Raw genomic sequence first — 14,985 nt, 5'->3', positions numbered from 1 at the left:
ATGGGCCAGACTTGGCCCACTAGGCCTCCCCAATTGGCCCTCAAAGCCATTTATAGGCAGCAAAATTCATACACCCTATACCTGTCATACATTGTGTAGGTGTGGAACTACAAGTGTAAAGCTACAAAGCAAGAATCCTGAATTTAAAGAGGGTTCTTTTGCTAGCACAACGTGCTTTGCCAGCAGCCTATCAGCTGGTGGGTGGTTGAAGCATGCCCTGCTCCCTCTCAGCACTTCTTCCTCCCACCACTATGTTCTGAAGCCCCCAATTGTCAGCATTTAAAAGCACAGCACAAAGTTTTCAAACTGCTATCATGATGCTCCTTCAAACCTATGATAAAGTCTAATGGATCCTTGCTCCATCCCTAAACAGAAGGGCTAGTTAGGATCCAAGCCATGGTACTAAATTATAATATTGTGTCATTCTCTGTACTACTTTCTCTGCCTTCTTTTTTAAATGGTACAACACTTGGTATTTTATTTTCTCTTTTTCGGAGTCCCTAGTTTGCTGATTGGCTAATCATTGTCAAATCAGGAAGGCAAAACTAAAATTAGTTGACAATCTGAACAAAAGGTTCAAGCTTTACAAGACAACATACTTGGATTGGAGATACTTCTCTCCAACCTCCCCCAAAATGCATACATACCATTTTGGAGATATGAGCACAAAATGTCAAATTTATTTTAGTTATTCAAGTGGCCCATTTGCAGAAGCTGGGGGACAGCAAGTCAATATGGTAAGAAATCAGGCTCTCATGTTCTGAGAAATGCAGTCAGGTGCCACAAATGTTTGGCCATTCTGTATACATACATACCTAAAGCACAAAAAGAAATAAAAGCAGATTGGGAACATTTATATAAGGATGCTGAAACTGACAGTTTTATTATTCCTGTTGAGAGCCATGCTAAGTTTCAATGTGATGCTTCACCCGGTTTCTTTATGGGGAAGATTTATGTTCTCTATAGCTTTCAGCTCCCAGAATTTTCTGATAGGCTAAGAGCATTCACTGCTACACCAAAAAATACTACAGATAATACCTGAGCAAACAAATAATTTATTACACACAAACCTTTGGCTCACGAAGGTCACTTCTTCAGGTACAAGCCGAAGCCCTCCATATTATCAGAATTTATCTAGCTTGTCTTTTCCATCTAAAAGGCATGAATACAAATGCAAAGGGGAGAAAGATCATGACCCGGGGGGGCTTCAGAGTTTAATAAGGACTATTGTTCTAAGAGCTGTTGACAACTCACTGCAAATTTGTCAAATGCTGTTTCTGTAGTGAAGAAACAAGGAGAATATGGCAGGGAGAAATGGAGTGCAGGTTCACTGAGAGAACATGGGGCCTATGCAGAAGCAGAATGAATGGAAACATACTCTCTCCTACTTCCACTGCATCAGTTCACCACCTCTAGTATGCGGAACTATATTAACTTCTGCGCTTGAGTTTGATCTTGCTCTGAACAGGGTTGTGCTTTCCAGCATCTCCATAATCCGTTCTTAAGTGCCATGCAGTTAGTTGGGAAGGAGGAAGAAGAATTCTGGACAAACTGTAGGGACCTTCCTTGCTTTGTGTCAGTTGTAACAGTTCTTGGTCATTGCAAAGCGTTTCCGCTGCTTCTTCTCCCAGTCCAGCAGGTTGATTCATACGTCTGCCGTAGATGTATGGAAAAAAGAACCACATGCTTCATCTCATGCTGGGGATAGCTCAGTTGGTAGAGCATAAGACTCCTAATCTCAGGGTCATGGGTTTGGGCCCCACATTGGGCAAAAGATTCCTACATTGCAGGCAGTTGGACTAGATGACCCTCATGGTCCCTTCCAACTCAACAATTCTATGATTTTATGCTTATGGTTCCTTCACATTGACATTACTGGAATGTAAAGTGAAGTATGAATGTAAGGTAAGATCAGCCACCCAGAAATTCTTCCCATAATCGCAATGACTGAGAAGTGTGCCACTCTAATTGCAGAAAATGTGGGGACACTCCAGCATCATACTCAAAGGACCCAAATCATAGACCATGCAGCACACATTGATGTGTATCCTGAGAGGCTTGAGAAATAATTGCATGGATGACTATGGTGAGTCTGTGAACTGGTCATCTCTACTACTAAAATTTCATGTGGGAAAAGGCTGCTCAATAGTTTTCCTTGTCTATTAATCACATTATCCTGAATACTTGCACTATAATTTATTTCTCGTTCAATTTTTTGTCTTCTTAACTTTGTTTCCTTTTCTTTTATTATTTTGACAAAACTTACCTACTTATAACATTTAGGTTGCAGTTCTATACACGTTCACCTAGGAATAAGCTTCATTGAGATCAATGGGACATCCCTGTGAGTAGACATCTATAGGTTTGTGCTGTTAGATTCCCTATACACCCTCAGTGCATTGGGCAATCAGAAGAGAGGCCTCATAATATGGTGCATTGGTCAATGTTCAATGGTCAGGGATGGTGGAGATGTAGCCAAAGCTATCTGGAGAGAACCACATTGCCTATCCCTAGTTTATGGGACAGAGAAAAAGAAACTCAACTCTACTGGCATGCATTACAGCTTTCTTTTCCTTGTTTAGAGTCGGTACAAGTGTTGCTGCCCCAAGTTAGTCACTATAACTGATTATTCATGCAAGTGAACAGTATAAAATCTCAAGTGATGAGCTACCAAGCACTCCCTGGTGTTTCAATGACTAGAAACAGTGCAAAATGCTTTCCCGCCCTCCTGTTGAGAGAAGCAGCCAGTGTGACCATTCATGTGTCTCTTTTTCAGAAGCTAATTCATACACAGAAAGCCAAGTGGAAAATCTTTCCAAATATCAGCACCTGCTCTTAAGATAGGCACAGAACACATGGTGGTGCTTCAGAACACTTCCATTCTTCTTCAGTGCAGCATTATGTCTGCATCCAGATGGCTGGACTGTGTGTCACTTCTGTAAAAATGCTTGAGAGGTGACCGAAGTAAACCAAGAACATACGAAGGCCCATCGAGTCCAGCATCCTGTTCTGATAGCGACCAACCAGATGCCTGTGGGAAACCCACAAGCAGAACCTGAGTGCAACAACACTCCTATGATTCCTTCCTGCCTTCTGATTCCTACAATCTGTGGTGTGCAACTGGGACCAGAAGCTATATAAAGGAGACAAAGGTTAAACAGCTGCTTTTCATTACTACAAAGTCGCATTGATCTCCATTGACAGTTCGGTTCATTAGGCCTCCAGAAGCTCTTTTATTATAACGACAATGCTGAAATCAATCCTTGAACATGACCCAGCTGCACTCACCTGACATAAAATCACATTCTTAATCAGGATCCCAAGAGGCACAATTACTTACCTCAAGACAACTCCCATGCATAAGCCAAACAGAATTCAAAACAGAAACAAATATTTCCTACGAGGTATTAGGGCTTCCCTCACTCTGTGCTCTATAATACTGAACAAGGAATTTATCTATCCATAGAACTCCATGATATGACTTTAAGAAATCACAATACAGGCAAGGTTGGTAGCATTTCCTGTTATTGCTTGCATGGAATTTCACACACGATGTGAAATTCTTATGCGCCATTAGGCAACTCATGCATTAACCTGGCAAGAGAGCCATTTTTTTAAAAAAAATGCGAAGGGCTGTAGACAACGTGAGTCTTAGTCGGAGAAGACCCATTAAAAGTAATAAGCACGTTAAGAGTGGTTGTCTTGTAATCTGGGGAACTGGGTTCGCATCTCCGCTCCTCCACATGCAGCTGCTGGGTAACCTTGGGCTAGTCACACTTCTTTGAAGTCTCTCAGCCCCACTCACCTCACAGAGTGTTTGTTGTGGGGGGAGGAAGGGAAAGGAGAATGTTAGCCGCTTTGAGACTCCTGAAGGGAAGTGATAAAGTGGGATATCAAATCCAAACTCTTCTTCTTCTTCTTCTTCTTCTTCTTCTTCTTCTTCTTCTTCTTCTTCTTCTTCTTCTTCTTCTTCTTCTTCTTCTGCTATAATGCAAGCCGCATTTGAGAGAAAGCCCTGTTAAGTAGAACTCATCTATGCTCATGTCCCAATTTAGTGGAAAACACTACCCATTCCCTTAAACCAGTCCAACAAAGAGATTGGATATAACATATTGAGAAATTAGCTGTGAGAGTTACATCTGCTTGTGTTAATGGATTTTTATGCCTGGAGCCATGTTGCTACCCTCTTAGGAAAATTGCTGAACAAAAGCATATTTTTGTTATTAAAACTGAAGAAAAAAGTTTGGGCTTGTTTTTGTTTTTAATATATCCTAGTTTGATTCAGACCAAGTGTACCAAAAGTCTTCAACAGATGTTCATTAAATTTTGGTGCAGGGTTTATTTATTTTTCACAAAATGTGCATAATCTTCAGTATAGTGCAGGATGCAGAAGGAATTTTTTTTTATCATAATAGAGAAGTTTGAAATTTGCCCTGGGAATATTGTATAACTTGTTCGTTCTCGTAGCATTTCTCCCAATTCCTTCATATGATTATTCTAAGCACAGACACGGAAATTTTGCTCCCAAATTTCACAGTGGCCGAAATTTGATGAGGACTTAGAGATGCACAAAACCTCTAAGTGAAATGTTGTTAAATCTACTAAAAAAAAATTTATTTGTATTGTTTGTTTGTTTGTACTCCGCCCATCTGGCTGGGTTGCCCCAGCCACTCTGGGCAGCTTCTAGCATATATAAAAACAGAATAAAACATTAAACCTTAAAAAGCTTCACTATTCAGGGCTGCCTTCAGATGTTTCCTGAATGTTATATAATTACTTTCCTTTCCATGGTTCTAAGCAGGACCCTCCAAATTCACTTTAAATTTAACATAAGGAGCTATTTGTTGTGGGATGGGGACTCTAATTCAGAGCAATGGGAGTGGAAATCCAAATAATATATGTATCTAATGATGTACAACCATACAGTGATTCTCTCCCAAGCAGTGGCTTGCAATCTACTAATTAGCAGTTGTTGTTGTTTAGTCGTTTAGTCGTGTCCGACTCTTCATGACCCCACGGACCAGAGCACGCCAGGCACTCCTGTCTTCCACTGCCTCCCGCAGTTTGGTCAAACTCATGCTGGTAGCTTCGAGAACACTGTCCAACCATCTCGTCCTCTGTCATCCCCTTCTCCTTGTGCCCTCAGTCTTTCCCAGCATCAGGGTCTTTTCCAGGGAGTCTTCTCTTCTCATGAGGTGGCCAAAGTATTGGAGCCTCAGCTTCATGATCTGTCCTTCCAGTGAGCACTCAGGGCTGATTTCCTTAAGAAGGTTTGATTAGCAGTAGAAAACCTATTCAGGTAAGGTCTTCATGAAGAGGATGCTGAACAAAGAAACAGAAAAGACTAATGGGTTAGGTCTGTTAATGCTTAGATTTGCTGCTAATACAGCTAACATCAAGTGCTGAGCCATTATTGCATGTTATTTGAGGATTTTCTAGCCCAGTGGCTAGATTTGTTGGATTTGAATGCTGATGAAGGAGTGGAGGGACCAGGATCAGATTCCTGCTCAGTCATGAATAAGTCACTGGCCCTCAGCCTAACATACCCATACTGTGCTGAACTCTGTGAAGGAAAAATGGAATGTAAATGTATGGGGGAGGTGTTGTTGTTTTTTAAGGCTGGGGGGGGCAGCTAGCGGGCATCATCAGCACAATAACAGTGGCATGGGTTGTATGATACGAAAAAGGCAGGTTATTTTATGTTAAAATCACTGAAAGAGGGGGTTGCTTTGGAACATGACATTGGGGAGAGGGAGCCTTGATCATTCCTTCAGTAATAATAATAATAATAATAATAATAATAATAATAATAATAGCCCTTCAAGCTTCTGTGCTCCTTGGGGGGGCCGGAGGAACATGAAGGTAAAATACTTAAGAAAAATGTGTAGTCTGTTAGGATATTTCCGTTCCACCTTAAAAGGGAGCAGGCTTTGAGTCACAGAGTCTGCGTATTTCCTGTTTTCACAGGATGTTTCTGTTGTGTCTTTGTTTTCGTTTCTCTCTCTCTGCCGGAACTCTGAAGCAGGCAGTCAAACTCTGGGCTGGGATGACTGGCAGATGGGCTATCTTTAAGCCCATCTTCAACATCATCTCCCTTTCACATAGTCATGCTTTAAGTTTAGGAGCTGAACAATTTGTTCCTATAATGACCATGAAATAACTTGTGAAAGTGGTGTCAGACCATTTGTTCAGTCTAAAATGGTGGTGGTAATGCAGGCTCTTGGGTCTCTTGAAACTAAAGCGCCTTCTGAGCACCTAGAAAGGAATGCTGTGATCACCAATAGTCAGCATGGATTTCTGAAAAATAAGTCATGTCAGACTAACCTGATCTCGTTTTATGACAGAATTACAAGCCTGGTAGATGAAGGGAACGCAGTGGATGTAGCCTACCTTGATTTCAGCAAGGCATTTGACAAGGTGCCCCATGATATTCTTGTAAAGAAGCTGGTAAAATGCGGTCTTGACTATGCTACCACTCAGTGGATTTGTAACTGGCTGACTGACCGAACCCAAAGGGTGCTCATCAATGGTTCCTCTTCATCTTGGAGAAGAGTGACTAGTGGGGTGCCACAGGGTTCTGTCTTGGGCCCAGTCTTATTCAACATCTTTATCAAAGACTTGGATGATGGACTCAAGGGCATCCTGATCAAATTTGCAGATGACACCAAACTGGGAGGGGTGGCTAACACCCCAGAGGACAGGATCACACTTCAAAACGACCTTGACAGATTAGAGAACTGGGCCAAAAGAAACAAGATGAATTTTAACAGGGAGAAATGTAAGGTATTGCACTTGGGCAAAAAAAAATGAGAGGCACAAATACAAGATGGGTGACACCTGGCTTGAGAGCAGTACATGTGAAAAGGATCTAGGAGTCTTGGTTGACCACAAACTTGACATGAGCCACCAGTGTGACGCGGCAGCTAAAAAAGCCAATGCAATTCTGGGCTGCATCAATAGGAGTATAGCATCTAGATCAAGGGAAGTAATAGTGCCACTGTATTCTGCTCTGGTCAGACCTCACCTGGAGTACTGTGTCCAGTTCTGGGCACCACAGTTCAAGAAGGACACTGACAAACTGGAACGTGTCCAGAGGAGGGCAACCAAAATGGTCAAAGGCCTGGAAACGATGCCTTATGAGGAACGTCTAAGGGAGCTGGGCATGTTTAGCCTGGAGAAGAGGAGGTTAAGGGGTGATATGATAGCCATGTTCAAATATATGAAGGGATGTCACATGGAGGAGGGAGAAAGGTTGTTTTCTGCTGCTCCAGAGAAGCGGACACGGAGCAATGGATCCAAACTACAAGAAAGAAGATTCCACCTAAACATTAGGAAGAACTTCCTGACAGTAAGAGCTGTTCGACAGTGGAATTTGCTGCCAAGGAGTGTGGTGGAGTCTCCTTCTTTGGAGGTCTTTAAGCAGAGGCTTGACAACCATATGTCAGGAGTGCTCTGATGGTGTTTCCTGCTTGGCAGGGGGTTGGACTCGATGGCCCTTGTGGTCTCTTCCAACTCTATGATTCTATGATTCTATGATTCTATGATTCTATGATTCTGTTTTCAGTGCTCCAGGCTCTTGGGTTTTGGATGTGAGGGCGATCTGGCTGCGACATCTGCCACCCCATTGATCACCAGGGTTGATTCGACTGATCTGGCTGGCTAGGCGGGTGTCCCCTCCCTCGCTCACCGCTCCATATGCATCCTTCCTGAAGCTGCGCGCTCGGTGGAAGAGGACAACCAGCCCAGATAGGAGTGTACCCTTCTTCGGTCAAGGGTATACGGTAGCTGTGCTCCCCTGCTAGAACCTCCACACAAGCTCAAGGTCCATTTATAGGCTCTTGGCTCCTTCCCAAGACATTTTACTTGAGGTGCTAGCAGCTGAGCCTGGGTCCTTATACATGATCCTCAAGGTCCAGGGACCTGCCCAATGCTCTGGTTTCTACTGCATATTTTTGCTTGCGCTCCTCCACTTATTCAAACACACCAATGTTCATTTTGACCTTCTCCCTCGGTTCATATTTTCTTTATCATCTTTCCTTTTTTAAAAATTACTTTTCCCTACTGTGGAACAGTAGGAAAATCTGGCCCAAGAGGAACAAGCATTTGCACCCATGAAATTAATTAGCCATTGTTAGGCTTTTTTGCAGAGAAGTCCTCGGAGCACACTTGTTACATTAATTGCTCTCCACACTGGCAAAACTCGTGTAATCTGATTTTTCTATTATTTCCCAGGTGTGCCGCATTGTCAGAGAGCTCTCAGCAACAAAATATGCAGAAATCGCTTGAAGTAATTCTAAAGGACAGCAGTGCAAGAGAAAAAACACTGAAGACAAATGTGCCATTGTTTGTTATCTTAGGTATGAATGTACAGTTTCAAACCGACAATACCGAAGGACAGCATCTGTTTAACATTCAGAGGAAGGTTATTGGAATGATTCCTATGAGTGTATAAGTTGAAAGGGTTTTATCAGAATAAAAGGACCATCCAAGCACAATAGTAGATAATCCTGCACTCCACATCTGTGAAGGAATCTGGGCTGAACTCACAGGAATCTCCTAGATAGACTCTATCATCAAGTAGCATGAATGACTTGGTATAGTTTTTGATATGTTCACCGCTAGGGAACCTGTGGCCCTCTAGAAGTTATTGGACTACAACTTCCATCATCCATGACCTTCAGGATGGCTGGGGATGATGGGAGTTGGAGTCCAACAACACCTGGAGAGCCACAAGTTCCTCAGTCCTGATTTAACAGGCTGCACAAGGACTGGCTTGCATGGTGGTCCTTGCCACACATTCAGCTGAAGATCTGAATTGAATGCTTACAGTTACTGAACTGCTATAAGGCAGCTCTCATTCTGGTGAAATGTACTGTGCATGTAACCCACAGAAACCATTTCAAAAGTCAAAGTAGGAAAAGTGGTACTTGAACTTGGTTTCTTCACAGGAAAACAGCCTCTGCACGTAGTGTGTACTTTAGCACAGCTCTTGGAGATGAACGCTGAAGAGATTCTCCTCCACTCTACTTACATCCACACACTTCCCTTTGTTTGTACTGCATGGTTCTCCATTTCCCCCAGGGGAATAAGAATGGGCAGCTGCCATTGAGATGCTGTCTCCCTGATGCAGCAGTGAGGCGCAGTGAGGCACAAACGGGTCCATCTTGGTCTTTGGAATAGGAATGAGACAGACCTTGGTAATATGCTACCCTATGCATGGCCAACATTTGATGCCCTCCCTCCAGCCCTCGTGTATTGTAGGTTGTCATGTTGTTTGTAAAAATGTGTCTATTGGGCAAAATTGCATACAAATTCTGCCTATTAGAAGAAATACAAACTAAAACACTGATTTTTAAAAATTGCAAGCTGATGTGGAAATGTGGCAATCTGGACAAGACTGGAAAAATTAGAAATTGATAGAAACTAAAATTGGCAGATTCATTCATTCTTAAGTCTGCCTTATGAGGATGATTAGGCAACTCCAGTTCTCTCTTACATCCTGTAACCCACTGGCTATGAATCGAGAATGGAGAAAGCTTTGTATGATATATCAGACTGGTATGCAGCTGTTTCCTTTTTTGCTATAGGCCCCTTAAGGCAAAAGGATAACAGTGATCCACGGACATCTGATGGGGGTGGGTGTACACACACATATATAGGAATAAATAATTCTTTAAGCAATAAATTCATATCCTGTTACTGGTTTATTCAATGGGGAGCATGTAGTGAGTATTTAGATATATTTTATAGTATGTAATTGCCTCAAAACCACGTAGGTGTTTGTGTTAGTTTCCAAGACAGTATCTATCGATATTAATGTGAAGTTTGCATTTGATTCCCACAGTATAACATTTGCTTCATCCTCCATTTTTAAAAGTGCTCTCCAGAACCACTTTCCTTCAGCCATGCTGTGTAGAACAATTGTGGAATTGTTATTTTTTGGGCGATCTTTCAGGAAATCTAATGCACCCCCTTAAATGTGTGGCTACACCTGTGTGAGAATTTGCTCTTTAATGGAGAATGATTGGGAGGCGAGCACATCGGTCCACCTGTCAAAACATTAGTTCCTTAGGACTTACATTATTGAACATGACACATTTGATCTAAGTGGAAAAGACTTGAGATAGGAACAGGCTCCATTCTACAATGGAGTAGGTATGACTTAATTTCTAGCTGCACAGAGCTAGAGCACAAGGGCACACCTAGGCAAGTTACATGTTAAAACATCCTGCACTGGGCAAGGTCTCCCTTATGGTCTCCTAAGTGGAAATGCTAGGAATTTCAAGGAATTTGAACATAATTCTTTACCTTACAAGAGGGGAGGTGGTGGGTTTGTTTTCTTCCATGCAGGGAAATGAAGCCTTTTGTGTATGTTCTACTAGTCAGAACAAATTAACTGTAAACAGGCTTGATTTCTGTCATCTTGTCATGGAGACAATTCAGGTTCAGCAGCGAGCAGCGGAGAGTGGGGAGCAAGGTGAAAGCCTTACAGCTGGAGCCCCAGATGTTAAGGGACCAGAGTGGGAGCAGCCCTGGTTAAAACCAAAGCACGTTTCTTTAAAAAGTTAAAATACATCCTAGCAAGTTGAACACTTCAAGATGACTTTGCAAATACTCAACTCAAGAGGGCATGAAGGCTTCTTACCACAGAATAACTCTCACCCAGCAACGAGAGTAAATGGCCTGTTTTCCTAATGGAAGGGAATAAGATGTGGAGATTCCTTTTCAGCTTGATCATGGATGGCCAAATTTGCGGGCAACATCAACTTTTGTGTTGTGGAAAACACCACATGACCCACAAGATCACGGAGCCCAGAAGAGGCACTTTGTTTGTTTTGGAGCACCACGCAAGAAATTGCCTGAGATCATGGTACCCACACCCACCCAGAGAGAGGGGGGGGGTATAAATAGGCAATTAATATTCTTACTTTTTCATCCTCCTTCCTTTGGCCTAATCACAACCACACCATACTTTTAAAGCATATGGGTTCCCCCAAAGGATCCTGGGAAGTGTAGTTTGTTAAGGGTGCTGTAGCTAAGTGAGGGTTAAGCTACATTTCTCAGGATTTTTTAGGGTGAGCCAGATGCTTTAAATGTGTTTTAAATATATGGTGTGGATGTGACCAGTTGATGCAAATGCACATGAATTCGGTTGTTTTTAATTTGTTTGTAGACACATCATTTGAAGGCTCGGGCTTTGTGTCTGCTTTGGAATAGGTGATTAAATAGGTCGAGATTTTATGTGGTAACAGAAGAAATCTGTTATTATAATGCCACCAGCAATTTTGTTTGTTGGTTTTGTTTAAAAAGGAAGAAAGCAAGCACAGCTCATTGACGCAGAAGTATAGAGGTAAAGGTCACTGCAAATACAAAACAGACATGTCTCTTAATAGCATTTGATGTGGAAGAAAAATACCGGTACAACTTTGGCATGGTTTGTGTTTGAAATCATGTTCAGATCTGAAGCCCAGTGTCTAACTCCAAAAATAACAAATACAAAGCAGGAGGGGGCGGGAGAGACAGATGACAATAAACCGTCTGGAGCACAAAGACATTGCCATGCATATTTGGTATCCAGTAGGATTGTTTAAACTCCCCCGCACCCCAACCATCCAATAACAAGTGCCAAAACAATTCCATGGACACATGCCGACAAAGAGAAAGAGAAAAGTAGAACGATTGATGGGATCTGTCATTCCTACAAAAGTGAAAATGTGATGGTGAGGTGTGATGACAATTCTGGGTTGCAAGAAGCAATTGCTTGCTTTAAGCCTTTCTTGTTACCGATAAGCTCAGAAATGCCTCAAGAAAGTATCCGTAAACAGGGAAATAAACAGGAGTGCTAAAGAAGCATGAAAAGGAAACTCAGGTTAAAATGTGATTTGGGTAAGACAAGTATGTTTTAGACACTGTTTATAAATATTAATTTCTCTTGGGGTTACCTCCATATACAAACCACTTCTAGGTTCTGCACATTTGCCGTTGTGTGTCCCCAAAATGAACTGCTTAAATGGGGGAAACAACGAAGTTTTTGCAGTTTGACGTGCACAACTGTGGTTGTGCAGGTCTAAGCTTTCCTGGCATTCAGAGTCCACTGTTTAATAAGAAAGTGGGTGCCATGGGTTTTCAACAGAATTTTCCACGTTGCTGCTTCATTCCATTTTCCCTTCCTGCTTGCTTTTCACTTCCAAAGAGAACAAACACTCATAAGCAAGGAGTGTCAGGGTTGCACATAAGAACTAGCACAAGTCCGTTCTTTGCACCAATTTCAGCTTCACTCAGGCAACTCTTATAAGTGCTATATAAACCTGTGTACAATGATCATAGATTTGCAGAGTTGGAAGGATTCGCAAGGGTCATCCCGTCCAACCTCCTGTATTTCAGGGATCCCAGTTTGAAACCAAACTAGACCATGCTTAGCTTTGCAAATGTGCTAGCAGTTTTATTGCTGCACCATTAGATGTAAACACGTGTTTTGTGGCATCTTCTTAGTGGACTGTTTCTGGAAATATTCTGATGAACTAGCTACGCAGGCAGAAACGACTTGCATTAGATAAAATGTGATGGCCTTGAGGGTCTCGCACAAAGCTGATAGCCTCCCTTTATATTGCATGCAATTAATTCTTTTGGCTACAAACATGTACACCAAGAGCGATTCTTCACAGGAGTGTGCACCTGAACGATCATCTGCCCTGCTAGACTGCTTTGAGCTTTATCTCCCTCCTGCCATTAGAAAGGATTAATATCAGCCTGATTACAAGACCCACTAATGGCTCTTTCTTTTCCGCTGTGGAGGCTGTTAGATGTTAGCCTCTGGGTACATTAATGTAAAATACCGTTTCCCTCAAGGAAATCAAAACAACCTTGAATAATAATAAAGCAGTGTCTCATAACTAGATGCAGTGAAACATTTCCCGCCCCCATCCAAATATTCTTATATGAAAAACTTTTCAATAGAGCAATAGCAGACAATGTCCATAGCACATGAAGCTCATGTAAGTCAGCCAAGCCACTCATTACTGGCAAAAGCAAAATATGATGATGAACCTCTTCCAGGAGTTAATTCTTTCCTGACCTTACTTATTGCAAACACAAAAGCAGTACTCATGGGCATCATGTCACTGAAAATAATTTTGACCGGAGTCCAAGTCCAGGATATCTAACATCATGTGTAGGATAGTGCCAGTTTCTGATGCCAGCCCTGCCCCAAGGAATTTTGCTGCCTTAAGTGGAGCCCAAACGGCGCCTTCCTCCTTTACCAGTTCCAAAATTTCACGGAGCACCAATCAAACACCAATTCCTGCCTTCCTTCATGATACCACCTAAAGCAGGCCCCTGAACTATGCTGAGTGGGTGCGGGGGAACTTCACCAGGCCATAGTTTAAAATAAAATAATCATATTAATAATCACTGAAGTACCTGGAAAAGATACTTTTCCTAGCCATAGTCAAAAACACACAGCACATTTGAAGCTTTCTTACACTACTGTAAGGGACACGGGTGGCGCTGTGGGTAAAACCTCAGCGCCTAGGACTTGCCGATCGCATGGTCAGAGGTTCGAATCCCCGCGGTGGGGTGAGCTCCCGTCTTTCGGTCCCAGCGCCTGCCAACCTAGCAGTTCGAAAGCACCCCCGGGTGCAAGTAGATAAATAGGGACCGCTTACCAGCGGGAAGGTAAATGGCATTCCATGTGCTGCGCTGGCTCGCCAGATGCAGCTTGTCACGCTGGCCACGTGACCCGGAAGTGTCTGCGGACAGCGCTGGCTCCCGGCCTCTTGAGTGAGATGAGCACACAACCCTAGAGTCTGGCAAGACTGGCCCATATGGGCAGGGGTACCTTTACCTTTACTTACACTACTGTAACAGTCGTGGATAATCTTGCAAAGAGTGCTGGGAACTGTAGCTCTGTGTGGTCAGCACAAACGATAGTTCCCAGGATTCCCTTTGTCTCTTGAAATGGTATAAGAGTGCTTTAAGTGTATGGCGTAGATGTGACCATATCTAAGCCACAGTCTTGAAGCTAGAGGGGCTATTGCCAAACTTCATTCCTCTACAAGTCCAATTCCCATTTTAAAAGCAAACAAATGTGGTATCGCACATTGCTTGCCTGGGACAAATACAGCTGCTCCCTGGTTGTGTCTGGAGTGCAAGCTGTCATCCCTCTGTCTTTACAATAGACAGAGAAGCCCTGCTCATAATGGGGGGGGGGGCACAAAGAATCTAAAGAATCTACCCAGCCTCCCTTCCTCCTAGAGGATTTATTTCAAACATGCCTCTTTCCTAAGCAGTTAGGATGATGCTCCGTTACCCTTTAAGAGCAATCTCCTCCACGGGTCCCGGCATAGCATTTAAGCCACCAGAGAGCATGTCCCCTCTGCTAGAGCCAAAATAGCCTCACCCCACTCCATTTCCAACCTGACCATATTTACTTCCAGTTCTATCAACAGAGAGGGGAGGCTCCACCCCACCCCCCGCTTCTACATAGCTTGCTACTTCAGGTGTGGGAGCTGCCGCAGGGAGGTTGTCAAATAAAGCATTGTCAAAGAAAGCCAATATCCATTTTACCACTCTGGATTACTGCCCAACAATCTTTAGTTTTGGGTTTTTTTGCAAAAGAAAACCACCTTTTAATTTAAGACGAGGTCAAACCTTCGAGACACCAGAGTTTCTGCTTGTCAATGAACATTCGATGTTTTCTTTTGTTCTGCGGCTCTGCCCTGTAGCATCAAAGTCACACATGGTTTGTCAAATCTTGTTAGTTCGCAGGATTTATTAATACAGTCATTCAAACTGGCTAATTGTAGGGTGTCAAAGTTAATTCCAATCAATTGAATTTGTATATTTTTCTGCCAATATGGCAAAACATTTATGAAGAGATTTCAGCAGCTTGTGATGTAGGGACATAGACACATAAGATTAGCTGCCACAGACCAAACCAGAGCATTGGTTCATGTAGTTCAGTGTTGTCTACACTGGCTGGTAGCA

General features: G+C 42.8%; 1 long non-coding RNA gene across 1 annotated transcript; it reads left to right on the top strand.

Moving 5' to 3' along the window:
- The first annotated feature begins 306 nt into the window (after window positions 1-306).
- On the top strand, window positions 307-8,392 carry LOC310671291. The gene is made up of 3 exons (XR_014507945.1): window positions 307-399; window positions 1,975-2,086; window positions 8,233-8,392. It is a non-coding gene; the product is annotated as an uncharacterized lncRNA (long non-coding RNA).
- The last annotated feature ends 6,593 nt before the right edge of the window (window positions 8,393-14,985 follow it).

Source organism: Podarcis tiliguerta, assembly GCF_965153285.1.
Source record: "Podarcis tiliguerta genome assembly, chromosome: 2".
NCBI classification, from domain to species: domain Eukaryota; kingdom Metazoa; phylum Chordata; class Lepidosauria; order Squamata; family Lacertidae; genus Podarcis; species Podarcis tiliguerta.
The sequence above is the reverse complement of the archived record's forward strand: the minus strand, read 5'-3'. Positions and strand labels throughout refer to the sequence as shown.